Raw genomic sequence first — 26,051 nt, forward strand, 5'->3', positions numbered from 1 at the left:
GTGTTTTTCATGAATATATTTCTTATATGTTAGAAATAAAGTGATGGGATATATTTTCAGATATAGCTCATAGTACTTTAATATGGTGGTGGGAAGAATAAAGAATATAGGATCCCCCTATAGAAACATAGACAGTTGCTTACTGACCTTAGTTCTAGAGACTGAGCCTACTCTCTTATTTCAAGCCCCTCCAATGAACATTTATTCAGCAATGGCTGTTCTTTAGGCTTGTATGAAACCATTTATTGAGTCCCAGTCTGTATCCCATTAAAGCCTAAAGACATTTGTTAGACAGGCTGTCAACAGTGAAGTAGGTTAGGCTAGCCCAAGAGCAAGTGGGATTTCTTAGTGCAAGTTTAAAGAAAAGTATAGCTGTATTAAGAAATGAATATTTATATATATATATATATATATATATATATATATATATATATATAGCAAAAAAAATAAAAACAAAAATAAACAGAAGGGAAAAACTTTTTATAGAACGTCAAGTAATTTTCGGCACCATTACAAGGGCTTATTGGTACCCTGTGGGTTTTATAGTTACGCCCAAACACTTTACATTGGTACAGCAAAAATGCACTACTGCTGTTTACCCCTTTAGCTTTTAAGATCCCTCAATTGCGGCTTTGCTGTGTGAGTACAACCGTAGCAGCGAAGAAAATCATTGCAAATATCCCATTCCATTGCACATCCACCCCTGTGTTCATCATTATTGCACTTAGTATCTGATTAAACGTTATTACCTGTGGCTCTCTTGTCAAGTGGCAGCAGCTTGAAGAAATTATTCTCTTGTACGTTGCAAGATATATACCCGTTTTTAATGCAGTTGAACACCAGATAACCTTGTTTCGAGTGGAAGGGTTGTAATAAAGTTTGATTTATTTAATATTATATGAGGCAAGGCTCTCGCTCTCTTTTTTGCTTGTTCCCCCAATGCCTGGCTCAAAGTGCATTAGTAACATTTGTTGGCATTGTACTTCGGTGCTGGGCAAGATAATCCTGCTGTATAGGAAGTGCCGCTGGTTCAGACTGCTTTGTGTTTTTTAAAGTGTATAATCCATTTTAGCAGTCAGGTTTTTCTGCTAAGTACTTGTGCTCAGTGCCATCGAGCTGTGCCACAGTGTGAAGGTTGATGTGATCAGTGGGCAGAGGTCAGACACACAGAATATGAACCATATGCAATATATATATATTTCACTGAAGATATAGTGCTGGAAGCCTTTGAAGTCATTGGCTTCCTATTCTTTTAAATAAGTCATATTTTACTCCTAAGGCTAAAACATACGACTATGATATCCTTGTAATAAAGCACAATTCCAGCCAAAATGCAAGTTTTTTTTAAAGCTATACTGCAATCAATTTTGGCAAAACTTGAGGTGCATCCAATAAGCATTACCTTGTTGCCTAATATAAATGCAGTTGCACTTATCAGGTAATGTCCCTTGCTCCTGAACCCCTGGCAGCCCTATGCTTATTTGACTGCGATCTATCAAGATATTGGCCGTGTCAAGGCCGCACAGTCACTTATCAAAATGTTTCAAGCTGGGTCCAGGCATGAATTCTGCACTTTCTATTTAATTATTTATTGGGTTTATACTCTGCAGGAGTACATTGTAAGTGTGTTTGCTTCACTGAGCTACTGTTTACTGTTATGTCATTGATCTGGACCAATTTTCTGATATGACTGACCACATTAGGCTGTAAATGCCCCTGCAGAGTTTTAGTTCCTCCTATCTAGGGGTCAGTAGGAGGGGAGCAGATTATAGAGGGGGATAAGGCATCCAATCAAAAGTGCCAGAGGCAGAAAATATTTGAGGCAGTGTTTGCTTTGTATCAGAGCAAAGATCCTTAGTGTAGGCAGCATGACAAGTACTGTACATATAATTTGTCGTCTTTTACATATAGGCATATTACATATATTTACATACGGGCAGCACGGTGGCTCAGTGGTTAGCACTCTGGCCTTTTGCAGCGCTAGGTCCCAGGTTTGAATATCAGCCAAGACATTATCTGCATGGAGTTTGCAGGCTCACCCCGTGTTTGCATGGGTTTCCTCCGGGTACACCGCTTTCCTCCCACATTGCAAAAACATGCAGTTCGGTTAATTGGCTTTCAGTGACATGACTATGGATTTTGTACAGCGCTGTAATAGCATAATATGTCAGCGCTATATAAATACTGTAAAATAATAATATTGGACTTTTTTTGAAGTAACAAAGTTTTGCAAAAGACCCATCTGCAATTGTTGAGTTGCCTAGGACCTAGTGGAAACTGGGGCATACAGAGCATAGTAAATAGCCACTAGGTACATTTTGAAGAAAAGGCCAGTGCTGCACAATGAGGATCAATAGTCTACCATTTAGGTCAATAAAGTCTATTTGGAAAATAGTCATCACAGACAGGATGGGGGAATCTGAAGGATAAGTTCAGTAAAGTGAATGGAATTGCTCTGAAACTATTTTGTGTCTGGAACAATCTGTCACTTGTGATCTAAGTTCAAGTTGGTGCTTGTTACAAAGAAACATACAGGAACTTTTTAGTCCATGCTGAGAATTTATTTCTCAATTGGAGTGGTGGGAATCACTCACAACAGCCTCTGCATTAATGTCCCTACTGTTTTGTGTGGCTAAATATTAGTCTTGGTTCTACAACAGTTTTCAAGGGAGTGCAGGCATGTACGCGATATCATGGTGTCATACCATGTGTATCTTTACTGTATCAAAGATGTAAAAAAATATCTATGAAAAGATGAACAGGCAAGCAAGCATCAATGAAAACAGTGGATACATTATCATACAGACATAACAAAGCAATCAATACTAAATGAAGCATATAACAATATTTTGCACAATTATTTGCTACTTAGCTTCAAATCAGGGATTTCACTTCCAAAATAGGTGCTTGGTCGGAATAACCATCTTTACAGGTGCACACAGGAGGACCAGTTTGGCTAATAGTCAGATACACCAGTAAAAGATTCAAATAATTGTTAAAATTCTGAGTAACTACAGAATTTACAGAAAAAGATATGTCATGTAACCTAATTATTATTATTATTATTATCATCCCTTCTATCCCTTGTAGCATAAAGAGAAAATCAACATATCTTCAACATACCTCAGACATTCTTAGATGGGAACAAGGCAGTAATGACAATCACAAGTACATCATATGTGCCTTTCAGAAAATGTATTAGTCACAGAACAAATATGCAAAGCATTCGATGTTGTGGTGCTCATAAAATCTGACTCCACACAATGGCACCAATCATGGGTAATCACTGCAGCACTCATTTCATTGTTCGAAGCCGTTCTAGCACACCAAACTCTCCCTGTTTCATATAGGAAAGAAGGACACATTATTATACAAAGTATACAAAGGACAGACCCCCAGTTTTGCATGAGTATGATTTAATATTTCAGAACTGATCGGTTAAATTGACTTTTGCTATTCCCTGGCTTTTCTAAATAACAAATGTGCTCATTTGGAAATTGGCTGAAAAGTTCAGTGCAGGTAAATGATTTTGAAAGTCTCCCTTATTTTATTAACCATGCATTGTTAAAAAAAAAATTAAAAAAACATGTAGCCCTAACGTTGAAATACTTATCTTCTCTCCGGTGTTATCTGGCACAGACATATCCAGCACTAATCCTTTTCTTGGGGTAATACTAGCCAGATGTATTCAATCTACTTCTAGTTACTATAGGACTTCACCAACCTACCTATGATTTAGGATTTTTATCACCATTGCCTTTAGGGTTGAAATTGCATGAAGCAAGGAAGGGGGCTAAAGATGTGCTGGTGGGTTATTTTTACTGAATATGTTTTTTATTCTTTAAAATATATCCTGAGCAAAGCTCAGTAAGGTTTTTATTGTTAAAGAAAAGTCCTATATTTTTGCATGCACTGTTTGCTCTAGTATATCATACTACACCAGCCAATTAGGATGGCTGAAGATGCTAAACCTAGAAGAAGACCTGTACATGCAATAGGAGACAGAAATTATGAAGTCCATGATGTTCTCATTTTTTGCATGAACACAACTTTTTCATTACTTAATTGTGTGACAGTACAGCTTTCATAGAGCAGTAATGGAAACTGGCAACTAAATAAAACTAGCTGCCTTGAATACTTTTTGAGTGATGTCACATCATATGATCTATATAGCTGGGACTCAAAGAGTACTGAAACTAGAGGATGAGGATGAGGTAGGCAAATAGCAGATGAAACGATCATCGATGGAAGCCCTTTAAATCTCAGCATTTCTTTTTGCAGGAAGCATATTTCTTTTTTTTAATAATATTTTGTAGTGAGATTTCACAAACTCCAGGCTTCTAATGCATTGCAAAGTGTGTTAATCCCTGGCTTTCAGCAGTTGAGCTGTCCACGCATCAAGCTTGTCTGGTCCTGGAGAGATGCTGTCACTGGCTGACATTATTCATCACATACTGATCCATCATACCTGCCATCATGTGACAAGTTAGCCACCTGCCCAGCTACATCAGTGTCACCCAAGTTTAGCTGTACTGATCAGAGTCCTCTAGAAAACCCTGTGCAAGCTACGGAAAAAAGAATTTTACTATGAACTGGGTATTTTATATATATTTACACATATACATACACATATATATACATATTAATTTTTGGCTTGTATCAGTAAGATTCATAATAATCAACAGGTACCTCTGAATGAATCAAAAGTAATATTTATGCACCCCTGAATAAACAAATGTGCCTTTAAAAACCCTAATATTTTAATATAGCTATATAGGGTACCAGAATAGAAATTTTATGTTTTATTAGATTATTTAATGTAAAGTAAAACTCCTCTGAAACCATCTTTCTTAAAAGCAGACATACATTACAGCACCCATTGTCAACCAGACTGCTAGGTGTATACTCATGGATCAATAACAGAAGATTTATTAAGTATTAGGAGTGGTTGCCTTAACCTTTTTCTAAAGCTTCATCTAGGATTAAAAAGAGTGCACCATTGTTTATAGAGAGAAGCATAGTTAAGTACCGAACACAAAGCAAAATGTATGGAGTGTCACAATTTGAAAAAGAGCAAAATATATGGCGTCTATTTATAAAGCAGTAAATCCGATATTTACCAAATTATCTGGTAAAGAATCTTCCAGGTTTATGTGTATTGTTATATGTTTAAATGTTTGGTGAATCTGAGATTCCCTGCTTTATAAACAGACATAAGGATCAGCTGTGATGTAACATACAGCACAGTGTACAAGATAAACTCCACAAAGAAAGGTATGTGGTATGGAATATACTCTTATCAATTCATAGGACATGATATTGACATGATATATGATATACATCATATTAAAATTCGAAAATGACAGTGCTGTATGATACAAACTTCATTGCAAACCAAATGTCAGTCAATCAGGGGTTCTCTGTACTTTAAAGTATGGTTTAAAGTCAATTTTATGAGTATGAGAATATTACTAGAACAGGGTAGAATCATTTTTTTAGAAGATACATTGTTTTTTTAGTTATATGTTTCAGACAATTTATCAAAGATTTTGCCTCTTTCTAAATGACTCATGTTCTTGTAGATAGTGGACTATTTGCTAAATGCAGAGAATCAGGCCTAGAAGTGGTTGTTTACACCGCAGGCACTGGAATATGAAGCATCAGGAGGAGAGATACAATAAGCCTTGATTGGTTCAAGCTCTGTTCTATTCCAGCAAGTCAGTTAGTGGTAACTGCTAAAAGACTATTTTCCCCAATTTGTTCTATAAACAATGCTTGCTCCATTGAGTAACCCCCACAGTGACACTGATTTCAGACTGGGTTAACAGTGTTTTCAACAGTGGGTCTGGAAATCTCAGGAATTACTCTGTACATGCTCTGAAAAGCAAATTTTAACCTTTAATGTCTTGAAATTTCGCCAGAGTTTAGTGCTGCAATTTACAAAAGTGCATACCTTGGCTTGTCCTCTGTATTCCTGCCAAGTTTTGTAATCTTCCACTTAACTCGCTCATTTTTTGTTAATTTCACTTGTTGCAAAAATCACAGAGCTTTACAAAAGATTCAGTACAGAAACTGTGTTGTATGAATAAAAAAATGTAGACTTACATTTACATATTTTTGTTGAAAGCCACCTCTTTCACTACCATATCTGCTATGGTGAATTTGGTTCTCCATAGAATTTGTGTTATGGTTTGATTGAACTAACACTCTATATGTGGTCTTATGTAGTTGAAAATGATTGCTGTCACCAAACCTAGGAACGCTGAGTGTTTTAATAATAGACTTTGGAAAGGTAAGCTTGTAGGTGGGCTCTGTGTTGTGGGTAATCGGTAAAGTGTTCACTCTTGTTCACTCTTCAACATGCTTGTCATAGTTTGTGGTATTAGACTTTAAACCTTATAAAAAGTAGAAAAATTCATAGGTTTTAAAAAGCATATTTAGAAAAAAGTCAAAATGACCTGGAGCTGTACTGTACTATGCAACTAAAATTATAGTCCAGCTTTAATATTTTCTGTAAAAGTAAGTTTTGACCTTCGCCTGTCTCCTAAGCTTTCCTATTGCTCAGTGAGGCTTATTGAGGACAATGATGTTAAAATTTGTACCCACACACCCTTTGCACTAAACAAAACAGAGATCATTAATGAGCCAGGATGAAGCACTGCCTTCTCAAATGAATAATCAGAGATTTTTAAGGGTTCTGAATATCCCCAATTCATATACGATGCAGATTTGCATATAACAGTATCTCATCAGTAAAAATCCAAATGTCATTTATTACACTATTCTTTGTTAATTTCATGTTTGTAAAATGTCAGATCTAGTTGGCTAAACATCTGAGTGGTTTTCGCTGATTTATAGCAACACTAAGTGTAGCTATTGAGGCCATTGCCTACTATATTCAAGTAAGTACCAATTTTGGTAAAGTAGCCTTTGTGTTTTTATTGCTGCTTGTGGACACTTTAGGCTAATTTCTGTTTTCTTGCTATATTCCTATATCCTTCCTAGATGACAGTAAATAAAGTAAAATCTCTCCCATGGCTACATCAAATTAGTTTAAAGGATCAGAGGGGAGAATATGTGCATAACTTCTTTATTGTTGTCCACATTGGGGAAAGGTTCAATTTATTTTTAATGTGACTCAAGCACTGAAAGTGAGGAGATTTTTCAATTAATTTGTGAATTGCCTTACCCTTTCAGAACTTGCTGGAAAGCATTAGAGGCTCACTGATTGTTCGGTTATGGAGCTAATTCTTGTCCATCAAATCTTGTTTTTTCTTCCTCTACTTTTTTCCATAATAAGAATAGCAATCTAGATTTCCCATCACAGATAAAGGCATTCCCGCTGTAGTTTTATTACCCACCTCTTCATCTGTCACACCTTTATAATGATCAGAGACTAATGGCTTCTCAAACCAGCTGGATATATTTCAATTCAACAAGTAGAAAGGAAACAGAGGGACTAAGGGCTAAACCTGATATATTCCATTACAGCACCATCCTCTACCCTTTTATTTTTATTTTTTTAAATATCCCTTAATTCCTCTGCCCTTTAACAGTCACAGCAAAAATAAAATAAAAAAAGCAACATTGCATTCACAATTAAGTTTAAATCTCACACAAGACAGATCTACGAGCTTTTTATTACAATAGTGGGACTATATGTATTTATTATATGTCTGACAAGTGGCACAGTAGCATTAATTAAAATCTGCAGTGATAAATTCAGAATGGATTTGTAACATTTAGATGAAAACCAACAGCGCTCAGTCTTGTACACGATGGCTCCAGCCCCGCTGGATGTTGAAAAACATTTAGTTAAACTATTTACCTTTTGACAACGAGGGAGAAATTAACGTATCTAAACCCCAAGCAGCACGTTAGAAGAATAGATTGGCATTCTTAAAGAATGATTTTGCGTATTTTTTCTTGAAATGAAATGTATTTTTATCTTTGGATATATGGTGTATGGGGATGTAATCAGCCTAAAGCAAATCTGTCAGATATACCAAAGTAAACCTATTCAAAACCTGGGCAATTTATGTTGAGTGCTGGATAGAAAAAGTGAAAAAACACCAGCATTTGAAAAACCTCATGACAAAAATCACCCCCCACCCTAGTGTCCTTTGCCAGATAGGTGGCTTTACTAAACGATGAAGGAACGAAGGTGAGATCTAGCTTGACAATTTGCTTTTTTACGTCTTACCTCTGAGCCACTATGGGCTGCGTGGGCAGCATGGTGGCTTACAGGTTAGCACTCTGTCCTTTGCAGCGCTAGGTCCCAGGTTGGAATCTCGGCCAGGCATGGGTTTCCTCCAGGTACTTGGCTTACCTCATATATTCCACAAACATGCAGTTAGGTTGATTGGCTACCCCACCAAAATTGACCTTACACTGTATTAAAGACATTTGACTAAGGTAGGAGCATTAGATTGTAAAGCCCCTTTGAGTGACAGCTAGTGACATGACTATGGACTTTGTACGTAATATGAGGTGCTAAATAAATTCTCTATAATAATAATTATAAATATTTATCTGTCAGTTTTGGATCGGTTTGTGCTTTACATTTTGTTCTGACACTTGTGATTTAGGCACCCTGTACAGTTTGGCTAATGACATGGCAAAAAAAAAAACTTTCTTTGCAGCGGGGCTACTTCTGTCTGTCTGAAGATGCAGACACAGCAATAGTTCTGCATTAAATGTTAATACTTGGTGGGCCCACCAACATTCAGGAGGTTGGATGGAGAAGGGACATGTTCTGGCCTCCGAAGGAGCAAGGAATAAGTACATTTTGTCTTTCCTTTTCCAGAACTTAAATAAAGGGCCTGAATAAGTAAAGCTCTCCAAGACTGGAGAAGATAGAATACCAAGAAGGAACCTGGGTGATTAAACAAACCTGGAATGGATCTGGCCCAGAAATGAAAAGATTTGGCAACAAATAGCAAACAATTTCAAGAAATCCATTCTAGGATTGTTGGATCACCGAAGTTCACCCATGGTAGTCTATCCTCTCCAGTCTTGGAGTGCCGTAACCTCCCTAGTGGTAACCCCGAGTGTGACTCGGGGTAGAAAAAAGTTGCTAAAAGCGGTAACCCCGAGTCACACTCGGGGTAGGTAAACCTATAGGAAGGTAAGTAAATACAGCGCTTACACGCGTTGTCCATCGCCATGATCCCTGTCTTCTTCCTTCGGTGTCTTCTGCACACGATGAGTCACCGGGGGAGTTCCCGGTGTTGTCGGTGCGTGTGTACGTTGCCGGTAGGACAGGGCGAGAAATTCAAAATCCATTTGTATTGCATTCAACTCAAAATAACTGTATTCAATGCAATACATTGCATTTATATGTGTAAAAGCGGTACATTGTATTTCATGAACATTTATTTTACAGTAAAATAAAATATATATATATATTTTTTTAAAATGTATTTATTTTAATATTTTTACGTGATTTTGTGTTTCAAACTTTATTATACTCATACTGTTATATTGTACTGTAAAATAAACTTTCATGAAAAACAATATACCGCCTTTAGACATATAAACAGGAAAGAAATGAACCGCTAGGGAGATTAATAAAACAGGCCCTATGTGCCTAGTTGTCCATCCCCATTGTCCTCCACCTTCCATGTTCCTAAACCCTTTCATAGCCTTTCCCATATATAAAGAGTGCTTGATGTCAAGATTAATTTCTGAATGTATACTAGCTTTATGCAAAAGTATACAGTAATTATTAATTTGGAATAAGTGCATAAATCTAAAATGAAATGTTTTATGAATAGGTTTATGCTTTAATTTGGGCCTAACTCTTACCAAGAGACTTTTAAGACACTAAACTGTTTATGAAGAGCTGTATCCATTTTTTATTTAATTCTAGACATTCCATGCACACCAGCTGCTTATTTCAGATCAGGCTGACATGCCTTCTCTGGCTTCTGAATTGGGAGCTGGCGGAGAGCAGGAATGAGTGATATAAGCTTAAACAGCAGGAGCATGGGACTGTCATCTAATGTCTGGGGTTAGCTTCACACTAACTGTAAATGGCATAGTTAAAGCAAACAGCAAACCTAATTTCAAGCTTCTCGGGCAATAAAACAGAGGAATAAAAAAAAGAGATAAAATGGGGTTCAACTTGGTGACAGAGTGATCTGCTCATATTACATTTTCAAAATTATATAATTTAAAGCAAGTAAGAAAAATGTATACCAGCAAAATGAAAAAGTATATATTTGCAACACAAAACGTAAACAAAGCATTAAAATGCACAGTGCCACAAGCAAATTAAAAACATTCAAAAAGCATGTTGTGCTAATAGTGGGGCCTCTTTATAGTCACAATTGTATGTGTTCTTGGAATAAACATAGCTTTAGGCTTCCAATACTTGCTCCAAATTATTAGAATGCTGTTCCTTTGCCATGTAATAATGCACAATAAACAATCAAGGTCCTGCTTAGATGTTCTCAGTCAAGCAATTAGTTGAAACAAAATTTGTTCTCTGTAAATCCACATGGTACCCTATAAACCATCATGTCGGCTCCTCTTATTAGGAGGGAGAAGAGCTACATTCTATGAAGTTAGATATTAGAAGCCTAATGTGTATATTCCAAGGACACGAGATGCAAGTCTATGTATAATAAGACGCCTCTGCTAGAATAGCTTGCATTGTGGTAATATTACACATTGTCATAAATACATTTTGATATTTGCTCTGTATTATTTTTGCAGGTTTAATATAAGTACAAACATTAAGTCACATAAGCTGAGCCCCATGTTAAATGCTTTCTGCTGGTTCCTCTGTTACATGGCTATTTAAAACAGCTGGTTTCTTTTCTTTCTCTCTCTCTGTTGAGGATGCTAAATGCTTATTGGATGCACTTAACTTTGCTTGTGATAATCAGACTGTCTTTGATGTTTTCTGCTTCATACACACATTATATTCTAGTTGTTCAGTCGCCTTGAAATTTAACAACCGTTACCTAGTCTCTTACACCATATAATTATTGTCTTAAATCAAAAATATCTTTATCAGTTCCTAAGTGTAAGTACACACAAACAATCACAAACTGCATACTAAAACTGAAGTTTAGCATTACCTTATATTTAGCCCATACATAGGGAGTCATCTCCTTTGATAGATGACTAAATTTTTTGTTTCCCTGTTTACTTTTAAGTCTGTAGAGTGAGCATAGGAAGCTCCAGTACTTATATGTGTCCGCGTCATTAGACCCTCTCCATCTGCACTGTCTATGATCCACCATTAATATCAACTGACTGCCCAACATGCCATTCAAGTGATGTCCGCATCATCCGTATGGCAGTGTGCATGATATTGGAGTCTGTCCAAGAATGCCCACTCTCTTTTTGTTTGACTTTTCTTTCCATGTTACCTGCCCATAATTTAAGCACAAACCGGCCAAGATATACACTTACCAGCTACATTATTCGTTACACCTTGCTAATACCAGGTTAGACCCTCTGTTGCTTTAAGAACTGCCATAATTGCTCATGGTATCCATTCAACAAGGTGATGGAAACATTCCTTAGGAATTTTGGTCTATATTGACAGTTCCTGATATGAATCTTCCTATTTCCACCAAAGATGCTCTATTGGATTTGGTGACTGGAGGAAATTTGAGTACAGTGAACTGTCACTGAATTCACTCATTGTTCCGGAAACCAGTTTGAGATGATTTGAACTGTGTGACATGGAGAATTCTACTACTGGAAGTAACCATTTGAAAATGGGTACACTGCGGTCATAAAGGGATGGACATGGTGGTCTATTTTTATGTCTGGTTTGAAATCTAGCTGGTCCTCTTGACAATGTCTTCATGGAAAATGCATTGAGTTGCTGCCATGTGACTGGATAATTAGATATTTGTATTGACAAGCAATTGAACAGGTGTACTTAATAATGTGGCCGCTAAGTGTATATATATACGTAAGCCAGTTATTTTTAGATGTCCATTGACCTTGCGGGAAATATTACACAGCAATATAATTTGCTAGTAAAGTAAAGGTAGAAAAAGGGCAAGAGGAAAATGTGCATATTTTAAGAAGAGCAAACTCTCTTGAATACAAAATATATAAGACAATGATCTTAGTTCATTGGGTTCCAGCTTTGGCACAAAGTGAAAAAACCCAATCACAGATGATTATATTAATTTAATAAGCGTAGCAACAGTTTTCTCCCTGTAAGTATGCACATAGCCAAAATGATGGGCAGAATATGAATTTCTAAGAGAATAGCACTAGACTAACCATAAATTAAAAAGACACATCATGTGAACACTACTTTTTAATAAAAGGGGGCTTGAAGCGCTAGTATTTTTTAAAGTAATATAGCGATTATTTACAAGTTAGCTGGGGGTGGGAATTAACTCTTTAAATAAATAATAAAAAAACCAAACAGTCCCATGGGGCCACAACACCTACATGTTGTCCCTCTATCTATTTGTGGGGCCACCATTTCTTCAGGACTGTCAGTAAAGCTTTAAAAATCCCACAGTGAGCTTAGGAATCATTTTCCTTCACTATACCAGTTCTTGCTTTACAAAATGGGCCACTCAGTATTTTTAAGATGATTTTTCCATTACAAAGTAAATTAGTGCTCTCCATTCAGACAGGAGAAAGATAGAGGGCTATTACCATTATAGGTACATCGACCAAAGTTTTGATAGCCAGAGCTATTTGGCTAAAAGACAATAATAAGTAATACAGATAATCACTGTGTATTCAATTTGGGCTCTTGGTTCAATCTAAGGGCTACAGGATGTAAGGCTTGGAATATAAATATCAGTTTAGGAATTCTTTATTTTTATACTTTCAGCTGGAAATGCATGAGTTTTAGAGCTGTTCGAATGTTACAGGGCTTCTGTGTTTTATGCTCTGTGTTATATCCGTGTAATATGTTGGCGCTATATAAATCCTGTTTATTATTAATAATAATAATAATAATATTATTAACAATATTAATAATAATTTAATAATAATATATGCAGTTGTGGTACTGTTGTGTTACATGTGCTATGGTTGGGATATGTTTGAGATGCATGGGTAAAAAACTAAGGAGTCCTTTTAAAAAAACGTCTGTATTGCAGCCATACTGCTGCAAATTTATGAAGCATGGTGGTGTAATTTGCAAATGTTCAGTGAGGGAAAGAAGTATTTTATCCCCTGCTGATTTTGTACATTTGCCCCCTGACAAAGAAATGACCAGTCTATAATTGTAATGATAGGTTTATTCTAGGTGTGAGAGACAGAAAAACAACAAAAGAACCCTCAAAAACCCAGTGCTCAAAAGTCAGAGCTTGATGTGCATTGTAATGAGTGAAATATTTATTATCTGGTCCCTTCGCAAAAGATGACTTAGTACTTGGTGGCAAACCCCTTGTTGGCAATCACAATCACGTTTTTTTGTAGTTGGCCACCAAGTTTGCACACATCTCAGGAGGGATTTTGTCCCACTCCTTAGCAGATCGTCTCCAAGTCAGTAAGGTTTCGAGGCTGATGTTTGGCAACTCCAACCTTCAGCTCCCTCCACAGATTTTCCATGAGATTAAGGTCTGGAGACTGGCTTCTTCTTGAGCCACTCCTTTGTTGCCTTGGCCATGTGTTTTGGGTCATTGTCATGTTGCAATACCCATCAATGCCCTGGCTGAGGGAAGGAGGTGCTTACCCAAGGTTTGACGGTATATGGCCCCGTCTATTGTCCCTTCAATGCGGTGAAGGTGTCCTGTCCCCTTAGCAGAAAAACACCCCCAAAGCATAATGTGTCCACCTCCATGTTTGACAGTGGGGATGGTGTTCTTGGGGTCATAGGAAACATTCCTCCTCCTCCAAACAGGACAAGTTCAATTTTGGACTCATCTGACTACAACACTTTCACCCAGTTCTCCTCTGGATCATTCAGATGTTCATTGGCGAATTGCAGATGGACCTGTACATGTGCTGTCTTGAGCAGGGGGACCTTGCGGACTCTGCAAGATTTCAGGCCTTCAGGGCGCAATGTGTTACCAATTGTTTTCTTGGTGACTATGGTCTCAGCTGCCCTGAGATAATTGATAATTCTCCCCTGTGTAGTTCTGGGCTGCTTTGTCACCATTCTCATGATCATTGCAACTCCACGAGGGGTGATCTTGCATGGAGGCCAAGACCGAGGGAGATTGACAGTTATTTTGTGTTTCTTCCATTTGCAAATAATCACGCCAACTGTTGTCACCTTCTCACCAAGCTGCTTGGCGATAGTCTTGTAGCCCAGTACAGCCTTGTGTAGGTCTACAATCTTGTCCCTGACATCCTTACACAGCTCTTTGGTCTTGGCCATGGTGGCTAGTTTGGAATCTGATTGATTGCTTTTGTGGACAGAGGGTGCTCCTAATCTCAGCTCATTACCTACATACAGGGAAAAAACCAGGGAACCTGAAATCTTGCTGGTTGATAGGGGATCCAATACATATTTCACTCATTACAATGCACATCAAGCTCTGACATTTGAGAACTGGATTTTTGAGGGTTCTTTTGTTGTTATTCTTTCTCTCACACTAAAGTAAACCTACCATTACAATTTTAGACCGGTCATTTCTTTGTCAGAGGGCAAACGTACAAAATAAGCAGGGGATGAAACACTTCTTTCCCTCACTGTAAATTGTCTTCCACTGGCAATAATTATGAACAAATCTTCCAAACTACAGCACAGATGATCTGAATAGGCCAAAAATGTAAAAAAAAAGCACAATACTGAATGACAAAGTCCATTATAAATGGCTAAAGTTGTATATTTTTTTTACTACAGTTCCTCATTAAAGCCCTAAAGGACCACTGTCGCAACAATAAGGTATGCAAAATCTATTATTTTCTACATTTTTTTTTATTGTTAAATGTTTTAATACAAACAAGATAAAAAAAATACTCACTGTTGCACCATACAAGCAGTATGAGATGTGCATTATAGTAATACGGTATCTGTACTGCCATTGCCGTTGCGTGATACGTTGGTACCTGCACTGCCAGAATCCAAACATTTCTTTTTAACGGTATCCTCTGCACAAAATGTTTCCAGCTGGGTGGCATAAAAAATGTATCTGGTGGGAAAAAATTTTGGGGGGAAAGCCCAACCATATTGGGCTGTGGCCAAGTTGAAGTCAGTGGACTTGATTTATTAAAGCTCACAAAGACTGGGGAAGATAGATTACCATAGTAAACCTTTGTGATCCAACAAACATAGAATGGATTTCTTTAAAGTGATTTGTTGACAGATGTTTTCAATCTTGGATCATATCTGTTCCAGGCTTGCTGGATCACCCAAGTTTTCTCTTGATAGTCCACCTTCTCCAGTCTTGGAAAGCTTTATTAATTCAGGCTCTGTGTGTCTCATAAGAATGACATGCCGATATTAGATGTTAGATATATTTAGAACAACATACTGTAGATATAGTAAACGTTTGTACATACGTCAAATTTCTCTCCTGAAAAGATTCTTTGTGTTCATTTACAACACCATTGGACAATAAAGCACTGTTCAGGTCTATGAAGAGAATGATAGACACCGTATCTGTATCCTTCCCGATAGGAAATTACTACGACCATCCCTGGTCAGTCATTATATAATCTAGCACGTGTACATAGCTTTAGTTAGATTGGAGAGGGTTACTTAACCAGTGCAAAAGAAGGTATTCCCCATTCCCTATAGTATCCCACTCCTGGATGGAGAAAATGGAATCAGTAGTCACATCCAAGGTGGTTAGGGAGGTCACAGCCTGCATAATGTTAGATGTTGGGGGAGCAAAAAGATCTGAACACGGTTAGATGTTGAAGGAGGAGAAAGACAAAGATTGGAGATGCACACTGTTAGAACTTTTATGGGGCACAAGTAAAGGCTTCAATGTTATCCTACCTTCTTTGATCTGATGGTGGCTGCTGCACGGGACTTCCAGTACAAACAGTAAGAATGTGACTCCTGAAACCATGACTGTTGTGCAGAGATCATGGATGTCTGTCCACCATTAGCTTCACACAACACTTCTCCTTACTGCTGAGCGATTATCTGATGACAGCTGGGCGGCTGGTGAAACAAATGCTAGGAAGAACATTAACTCATAACTGTGCTTGTGCCATCTATTTGGTTTTTTTTTTATATTTGTATTTTTTGATCATTTATGATAGTTCTGACCAAATGAAAACCTTGGTGAACACATGAAAAACCAGTAATTTGTAGGAAACTTTAGCGAGTGCAGATGTGGTAGAGCAGATTTATGAAAGGGGATGGTTTGCAGCAACCACAAGTAGCATGTTCTCAGTATCTGACCATATCCTGCAGTATGTCTTCAGCTTCTGATTGTCTCCTGTAGTATGTTTGCAGTCTCCAACTGTTTTCTATAGAATGTTTGAAGTCTTTAACAGTCTCCTGTAGCATGTTGGCATTCTCCAACTGTTTTTTATACAATGTCTGAAGTTTTTACCAGTCTCCTGTAGCATGTTCGCATTCTCCAACTGTTTTCTATACAATGTCTGAAGTTTTTACCAGTCTCCTGCAGCATGTTTGCAGTCTCTGACTGTCTTTTATAGAATGTCTTTACCAGCATGCTGTCAGTCTTCAACCACTCCTGTACCAAGTCTGCATGACCCGAATATGTAACATTTCTTTGTGGCTCTCTGACCTTTCAATACTCAAAGCTTCTCTTGAGGTCCCTTTTTAACAAGTTAATACCAATGGTTTTAACAGTCTAGACAACATGCACTTTATATAAAAAAAGTTCAGGAATATTAAGTCAGGAATCATTTTATCTCATGATGTAGATAGAATTAGTAAGTGACATTCAACTTGATCCATTTTTAATATTGTAATTTTTATTACATTTTAAATTAAGTACAAAAATACAAAGACAATAATATAAAGAGTTATCCGTGCCACCCAAGAATAAACAATATACAAACAGTTGGTCTGAACATACACAAAAATACAAACATTTTATTATTTATGTATACACTCTTAGGAGGTAGGGACTGTGGGGGGTCCAAGTGGTGTCTGTAATCCAGAGTGTTCAAATACTCCTGCCAATAGAACCATGTTGTCGTGATATAAGGCCCTGGTCTGCACCAGTCCTCACCAGACACCAGTGCCACAAGGGCATTTCTGGACAGAACAAACAGTGTTTTATATTGCGATGGCACACGGCACGGAGACTTTGTCCAGATGAGCATCTCCTACTACAAATTTTTTACTTAATGCCAGAAGTGAGGTCTTCCATGCGTCATGTACTCTAGCAAAACACAACCAATTGCTAGTTGAGAGACTGGTTTCCACAGTACATGGAAGCATGCCCTTCATTTACCAGGTGGACAAGCACAGATTTCTGATATGTTCTCCAGGGGATAATGCTGTGATGTAATAGGAATAGTATCACCAGCTAAAAGTACTTTAGGAAGCCTTATACCATATTATTTAAACCAGTTTCTGCATTCCATATTCCTTTAATACATTTTCACAGTCAAAATACCCCAAAAATACAAAAATAGATAAACTAAAGGAATGACAAAAGAACAAATAATGCATACAACAGACTATACCTTATGTGTTATTCTTTTATGAACTGTGTCTACCATATAATATAAAATAACACACACAAAAATACATATATAAGAAAAGCCTTTCTTAGCTATACATTATTTTCTCATTTGGGTGACAGTATTCCTTAAAACTTGATTTTGTGCTCAGTACTGGTTTTCGCTAAGCGGAACGAATGCGGTTTCTTCCACTGGTGCAATTGAGTCATTACACTTCACTGTGTGCTGAACAAATCTTGGCAATCTTGCAGACAACTGAGACACAATGTAAAAGTATTTATATAGTGTGTTAGCGTGGCTCTGGGGTCCATTTGTCACTGTCTGCGGGAAGTGTGTCTATCCCCGGCTCTCTTAAAGGGCTTATAAAGCCAAGCCAAGAAGGTTGCGCACCTTTCAAAGATCAGTCTGCCATTTAGAAGAACGGGCCTTGTTTGTCTCTTGAGACAATTTATTTTTCACCGCGCTCTGCGCTGTGGTATAAATACCGAGGTTGGCAGGGCACACTGCAAGCACCATCCTCATTCTCATTGGACCGAAGGGGAGAGTCGTATAATCTATGTTTTCCATGAGGCTGTAAAAGTGATAAAAAACACGGTGAATTAGGAGCTAAAACTTAGCAATCGTAGTTTTGTGTCTCTGATTAAGATCTGCAATTTAACTCTGATTCATTGCCACAGTTCAGGCATTTGGAGTAGCGTGAATCATGGCGAGAATGTGATCAGAGTTCCGAATGGCCTTTAGATATGAAGAGAATGATTTACTAAAATATTCACTTTAACCTGTGCTCAGTTTAAATTCCTACTTAGGTTTAGTAAATCTTTTTATTATTTATTTAGTAGTTAAACATTAGAAAAATGAGACTTACACTTATTCTGCAGTCTGTCCATAGCACTAAAATATACCAGGGACAAAATCAAAAAGTATTTATTTGTTGTAATCTGCTATTAGCATTTATATAGAAGGTTTTTTTTTTTATTACCCCTGTAATAAAGTTTTATTATTTTTTTTCTGGTTCATCTTTATTTTTTTTCTTCATGTAAATAGGTAACAACCTTGTCCATTCTGAATTAAACCTGCAGAACAGGATTGTAATGCTGGGGACAGGGTGAACTTTGATAGACATGTCGTTTTAAATAGATTTTGGGAAAAAATTTTAAACCAGCAGTCACCAACGGGTGGAACGGGAGAAAATTTTGGTGGTTTGCGGCTCTGTCCCCTGTATGGACACAACCTGCCCACTCTCCCATCGCAGGCTCAGACATGCCTGCTGAATATCTTGGGGGGACAGTAGCGCAGGGCACAACTTTTGTTGCATCCACAGCCCTGAGCTACTGTCCCCTGAAGATGTTTAGCAAGCAGGTGTGGGCCTGCGGTGGGAGAGTGGGTGGGTTCTGGCATCATGACTCTGGGGGAAGTTTCACACACGGCTCCCCATCTAGATTCCGTGGATTTAGTGGTCTGTGAGGTCCGAGGTTGGGGACCACTGTTTTAAACCATATGCAGAAAACTGAGAATTAAAGACTCCCTGGTTGTGTTATATGGTTTGTTCCAACCCTGTGTCCAAAAGTGTATAAATGTCACCTTTTTGTTAATATGGATACAAAAATAAATTGTGGCATGTGAAATAAAAAAAAAAAAAAAAAACATATACTTAGTAATCAATAAAGCAATTGGCTAGCACTGTCGCCTTTGCAGCACTGGGTCACAGGTTCAAATCTCAGGACTCTATCTTCAAAAAGTTTGCAGGTTCCCCCTGTGTTTGTGTTGGGTTTCTTCCCACACCCCAAAATCATGCATTTAGGTTAAATGGCTTCCCCTCGAAATTTCCTTCTGTACCTGAGGGTAATGACATATGACTATAGTAGGGACTATAGTAGATTGTCAGCCCCTTAGAGGGACAGATAGTGACATGACAATTGACTTTGTAATGCTCAGTGTCAGTGCTATATAACTACAAGTTTATAATATTAATGACACATATTTACAGGAATATATTTTTCACTGTGGTAGCCCTTAAGATGGTGGTTCATATGGAACCATCATTATCTTTCTTCTTTCTAAAGGTTACAGAGGCATGCATGTCAGCGCACTAATAGTCACTGAGTAAATCATGCCTGAGAGTATATTTGCATAAGGTCTGCTCAATTCTAAGGATGCTCATAGATTAAAATGCAGATAGACAGTAGATGATAGTCCTCCAGTCTAGCAAAGTTCAGTGTCTTTAGGACAGTGGCTAAGTAAAAAATCTCAGGGAAAATAAAAAGACTGAGAATTTTAGCTAACCTTTTCCAATCCCAATTGATTTTCCTATTGCTGGGAAGATATTTTGAGGTTTTCTAATCATGCATGGATATCTTACTGTTCTTTAATGGCTATAACTAGATTAAAGCTAACTATTACTCTAACCCTTGCCATTACTGGATCTTTTCTACAAATGTATACCTGGAATTCTTGTAGTAATATGGAAATTACTTAATAATCTTATTTCTTTTCTTTTTTCTCCGTAACATGCTATGTTACTATATTTAATGTATATATATATATATATATATATATATATTACATTTAAAAAATGTATTTTGTCATTTTTATTATTTTAAACTTGCATGTTTAACACTAGGCTTTGTTTCACAAAAATTAAAGGGACCATTTTAACAGTGTAACAAAAAAAGACCTGTGGTTTACAGAGCTCTATAGCTTAAACTTATACACAAATGCTACTACTCTTTTCTCTCCACCTGACTGTTCTGTTACAGTTTCTCCATACAAACTTTCAATAAAATAGAGAAGCCTGAAAACAAACTGGTGATTTTATTGGTGTGCTGTTGGCTTCTTCTTTGTCCAATGAAAAGCAAAGGACCGGAGGGCTACAGGGATTAAGTCACAGACCTGGCTGTACTGTTGAACAGAGCTGTAAAAATGGCCTGAATTACAAATCCTTGGAAAGTTATAACAGATCCCATGTATGTATTAGCGGCACACTAGTTGTTTGCCTGGGGTCCAGCTTTAAATGTAAAGACAGAGAAAGTCCCAAGGCAAGGTAGCTTGATAGCCTATTCCAGAAATAGCAATTGTTTTGCTGATTTTCAATTGGTTGTATTTTTTTTTCTCTTCAAAATATTTACTGCTAGATTAAGCCCACTGTGGGTTTCAGCCGGATCAGGGAATTTAAGGAAAATTTAGCTTTGCTTGTGACCCTTGGGGGCAAGGGAACAATTTCAAAAGAGATTTTTTTTCCTGTAGGTTATGATGCTGCTAGATATTTTCAGCTACCACTGACATTTCAATTTCTGCATACGTGCAGTTTTCTGGCCTTTTTTTTCCTGGGGGAAAAAGGTGGAGAGTTATTATTAACCTTGTGGCAGAGGTGCCCCCAAAGGTTTTAGGGACTCAATAAAATTGCAGAGAAACCAAAAGCAACCGGTCAGTAAATTTCCATTATCTATTCATCTGTCTACTGTATCTATCTATCTATCTATCTATCTATCTATCTATCTATCTATCTATCTATCTATCTGTCTGTCTGTCTGTCTGTCTGTCTGTCTGTCTGTCTATCTATCTATCTATCTATCTATCTATCTATCTGTCTGTCTGTCTGTCTGTCTGTCTGTCTGTCTGTCTGTCCGTCCCTCTATCTATCTATCTATCTATCTATCTGTCTATCTATCGATCTATCTATCATGTTGATCTAGGCATCCTACTATTAAAGAATTGTCAAAGAATTGTCAAAATACCTCCTGCACTATTTTGTTTTTTTATAATGCAGTACACCACTATGCATGCACAAGTGCTGTCTATGTCACTTCTTTATTTCTTGTCTTGGAGACAACACAGAAAGTAAGTGGTGTGTCAGACATTTGCAGAGAGACCACTGCTTCTACACATAGAGCAAGGGTCATTCTCCGGAATATTCTATTAGGGGCAGGTTTGTTTTCAGTACTAAAATCCCTACACTGAAAATAATATTTCTAGGCTTTAGGTGCTAATGTTTGATGTCAGAACAAAACTATTTTCTCCATTATAACAATATCAAAAAAAGTTTTACAATAATAATGAATATTGAAGCATTATTATAACAAAAATATGCGATCCTTGACATGTGTCCCAGAGCTCCCCAGACAGCTCTGAGATGGCTGAAACTTCTGTTCTGAGATAGGAATGGAAAATGCCCGTGGAAGGGAAGTTAATAAAGTCAGTGCTATTTTAGTGACTACATTAATCATATATGAGCATTACTATGTTATTAGGATATGGAAACGAATCTCTGGTGCTCTTACCTCTATTGTAGAACCATTTCTGGTCCTCTGATTTTCTAAGTAGATTACTATTAAAAATGAAATTCTCATAACTAGACATTCGGAATTGGTTTTGTGCCGCCAAAGGAAAATTTTAATCTAGGTAAGAGGAGGTTGTCATAAGGATAGTCATAAAAAAGTAGTAAAAAAAAGTAAAAAAATATTGTAAATGATAAATCTTCCACCTTTGGCGTGTTATTTACAGAGACTTAAAATGAAATGCCTGGGAATTTTTCTGATTTTTCTTTCCAGGCAAATGGAAACTTTAATTTAATTTTACAGTAAAAGGGTCAACTCACCAAAAAGTCATATTTCAACTATAGAGTCTGGTGGGCTGAATCAGCACTTCTATATGTCTTCAATTTTCCAATCGAGAGATCTCCCTTCTTGGCCAGTGGACTTTATGTAAAGAGGTTATGCAGCAGCAAGATCTCAGAGATATGGGGAATGGAAAGTATAAAACTGTAAGGTAGGGGGAGAGGGTTGATGCTAGAGACATTTATAACTGACTCTGGCTTAGGAAAGAAATGTAAGAAATTATTACCCTTCACCACTATTCTTATATTCCTTTCACACTTCGGGAAAAGGCTTGAAGTAAAAAGGCAAGTAGCATCTACTGACAGGTTATCCTGTTACGAAAAAAAAAGAAATGTCACCACCCTTATGCAGGACCTCTTCGTAGGCAGGTGAGATCCCTCTCCAGAACTGTCTGTTTAAGACTCACCACCCCACAATCCGTGGCCTGTCTGCTTCCATAAAATATTATACTTCTTGCCATGGGCACAAACACCCAACACCTTGAGGGATACAACACAGGGCCTTGTGTGGCTCAGTTTGGACTAGATGATACATTTGATGTTGGTGGGCTATATAAATAGGTATTGAAGGCCTAACTCCAGCTAACACTTTGTAAGCAGTTACACCAACAGCTTTTTTTTCTTTTTTACCTTTTAAGGGTTTTAGCTAAATAGGTAAGAGCTAACCATTGTAATCATCCCTGCGGACGTTAAATCTCATCCTTCTTCCTGCTACTCATGATGAACAGTTTGGCCTGTTAAAAGAAGAAAAAAGTCTTTCTGACAGGATCGACATATATTGCATGTAATGAAGTATAATCAAAACATTTTTTGACCTAAAAATTCCAGTAGATTAAGGATTTTGGTTTATACTTGGGTCACACCACTAGATAGCGATAAGTCCTCTTTAACCTCTGAGCGGTTAATTTCTGTCTGGATTTGTCTAAAAGTGGTACATTGTTTTTCATGGTAATTTATTTTACAGTTTAATGTAATAGTATGAGTATAATAAGGTTTGAAACACAAAATCATGTCAAAATAATAAATTCAATAAATTTAAAGAAAACAATTAATTTTTTAAATTATTTTAATTAATTAAATAAATATTATAATGTAAAATAAATTTTCATGAAAAATGATGTACTGCTTTTACACAGATATATCCAATGTATTGCATTCAATAAAGTAATTTTATATTGAATGCAATACAAATATTTTTGAATTTCCCGCTCCAAACAGAACATCCGCACGCACCAACGTAACCAGTAACTCCCCGATGACTCATTGGGTGCGTCAGCCAGAGGATAAAAAAAGATGAGGGAAAAACCCCATAGTGAGGTCATCATGACATCTAAGCTTGCGATGGGAGAGTAAGTGGGTTATGTCTAGGGACACAGCCCGCCCATTTCCCTGTGCCTGGGACCTGTATGGGGACATGTTCTGCGGCTCTGGCCGGTGCGCCCCGCCAGCGGGGTCCTTCTCCTGACCCCGCTTGGGGGTGCACCCCACCAGAGCCGCAGACCACCAAAATTTTCTCACGGACCACCGGTTGGCGACTGCTGGTATACAGGATGGCTATCGGTACATCAGATAGAACCACATATGTAACATATGTAAAAAATAGTAGCAAACTGTAGCATAATCAATTCAATCCCATATGGCAAATATGGTGAACATTGAAAATTCAATATACATAAAACATTAACAAGGGAAAAAGAATAAACTGTAAACCTGACAATTAGGTAAGTGTGTGGGGGGGTGAAAAGGGGCCACCAAGGTGATGATGAGTTAGGAGCTCACAGAATCAAACTAACACATTAAACCTGTAATCAAGCATAATAAACATCCCAGGTTTCCCAGACTCGTTCAAATTTAGCAACACTATTTCTGAGGAGAGCCGTAAGATATTCCATCAAACAGACTTCCTGAATCCGAGTATGCAAATCCTTTAAGAAGGGAGGCAATGTGGATTTCCACTTGGTCGGAATCAAAGTACAGGCTGCCACCAAAATATGTGTAATGAGCTTACATGTGAATTTGGGGAGACCCGTGAGGGGCAATCCCAAAAGTTGGTGGAGTGGATCAAGGGAAAATCGTTGCTGGGTCACCTCTCCGATTAGCTTGTTAATTCCCAATCCCAATAGCTTTGTATATTGGGACAAAACCAGAGGACATGCTCCAGAGTCCCACACTGGGACCCGCATCGCCAGCAAAAAGGGTCCACAGCTGGGAACAATTTGCGCAGCACATCCGGTGTGTGATACCACCTGAACAAAATCTTGTATAGATATTCTTTATAGAGTGTGCATATTGAGCTATTGTTTGCCTCCTCCCAAAGTTCTGACCACTCATCTCTGTCCTGGTTATGGCCCAAAATGGCCTCCCAAGTACCCATCTATGCAAATTTACCAGAAACCTCCTGTGCAGACACATGAAGAAGGCGATAAAGGGAGGAAATAAGCCACTTGGCATAAGGACCATCAGCACATATTCTCTCAAAAGGAATAAATTCTGTAAATGTAGGCAATTGTTGAAGGGAAAGGACATAATGCCTGATCTGCAAGTATGCAAAAAAGAGGCTTGTGGGAGGTCAAACTTATCCTGTAGTTCAGGAAAGAAGAGTAATCTCTTCTCCACCGGGTGTAAAATACTCTGAATATGGAATAACCCCTTTTCTCTCCATGGTTGCCACATATTTCTGGCTAGGCTATCGGGTAATAAAGGAGTGTGTATAATGGATGTATGTACAGAGGCATGAGAGGAGAGACCATACTTAGATTTATTTGCTCCCCATATATTCCTCATAAATACCATCGGGGAAGGCAGATCTCTGTCAATAACATGGAGGAACTCCGAAACATCACATTAGGATGGAGTGGGGCAATCTAAGCTTCCTCCAAATCCTGGCATACACTGGGGGAGAACAACGTAGTCCATAAGGGCAAATAGCAAAGATAAGTCACCACATAATATTTAACCAGATCTGGCCCCCCAAACCACCCAATTCTTTAGGTGTGCAAACCACTGATCTAGACAATCTATGTCGCCTATGCACCTAAATAAAATTCAGAAAACAAGCTTGCAGTTTTTTCAGGGTCAGGACAGGAACCCAGACCAGGAGAGTCTCAAATAAATCTAGGAGCTTGGGTAAAAGCATAATTTTCACAGACGCAATACGTTCTAAAAACAACAATAAGTGCCCCTTTCATTTGTTCAGATAATTATATATCTCCTGGAACAGCACAGGGAAATTATGAGCATACAATTGGTTATAGGGTAGCTGTAATCTTAGTGCCCAGATAACCTAGAGAGTGCTCCTGCCACATAAAAGTATAACTGTCCTGCAATGCTGAAAGTTGTAAAGGTGGTATATGTAAAGGCATAGCCTCTGTCTTCGAGGAATTTACCGTATAGCCCAAAACAGCGCTAAGTTCAGTCCACAAATTCGGGAGGGTGGTAAGTGCCTTTATAATGTGAGAAGGACATTGTCCACATATAGCGAGATTTTGTAGGAGCATCCTTTCACTGGAACACCCTAAATATTGGGATTGGAACGTATTCTCTCTACCAGGGGCTGAGAGCAAAGAGCAAAGGGAACAGGGGGCATCCCTGTTGCATCCTATTTTTAATGGGAAATACCGTAGAGGAGGCATGAGGCAACTTGACAGAAGTTGAAGGGCTTGCATGGATGGATGTGATTAATAAATTGTAATAAAATGTTTAGGCTTTTATGAAAAATAACTGTCATAAAAGTCCCATTGGTATGTCCCCTTTTTTTGTTCTCTAGAGGTTGAAGGGCAACTGTAAAGGGATTGCTCCAACAAAGGGTCCTGAGAACCCCATTTTAGTAAGTGTGGAGAACATGAATGGCCATCTAGGACGATCAAACGCCTTCTCCGCG

The 26,051-nt window shown here is 37.8% G+C and overlaps 1 protein-coding gene across 7 annotated transcripts in view; it reads left to right on the plus strand.

Moving 5' to 3' along the window:
- SGCD (sarcoglycan delta) overlaps positions 1–26,051 on the plus strand; it is a 438,990-nt gene that overhangs the window by 190,009 nt on the left and 222,930 nt on the right. For 5 of the 7 annotated variants that reach the window (XM_072400493.1, XM_072400491.1, XM_072400490.1 and 2 more), the window contains exon 3: positions 14,789–14,830. The exons of the other annotated variants lie outside the window; for them this stretch is intronic. The gene's annotated coding sequence lies outside the window, so the exon portion shown is untranslated. The remainder of the gene's footprint in view (positions 1–14,788; positions 14,831–26,051) is intronic. 7 annotated transcript variants of the gene reach the window in all.

This window comes from Pyxicephalus adspersus, chromosome 2, assembly GCF_032062135.1.
Source record: "Pyxicephalus adspersus chromosome 2, UCB_Pads_2.0, whole genome shotgun sequence".
Classification (NCBI taxonomy): Eukaryota; Metazoa; Chordata; class Amphibia; order Anura; family Pyxicephalidae; genus Pyxicephalus; species Pyxicephalus adspersus.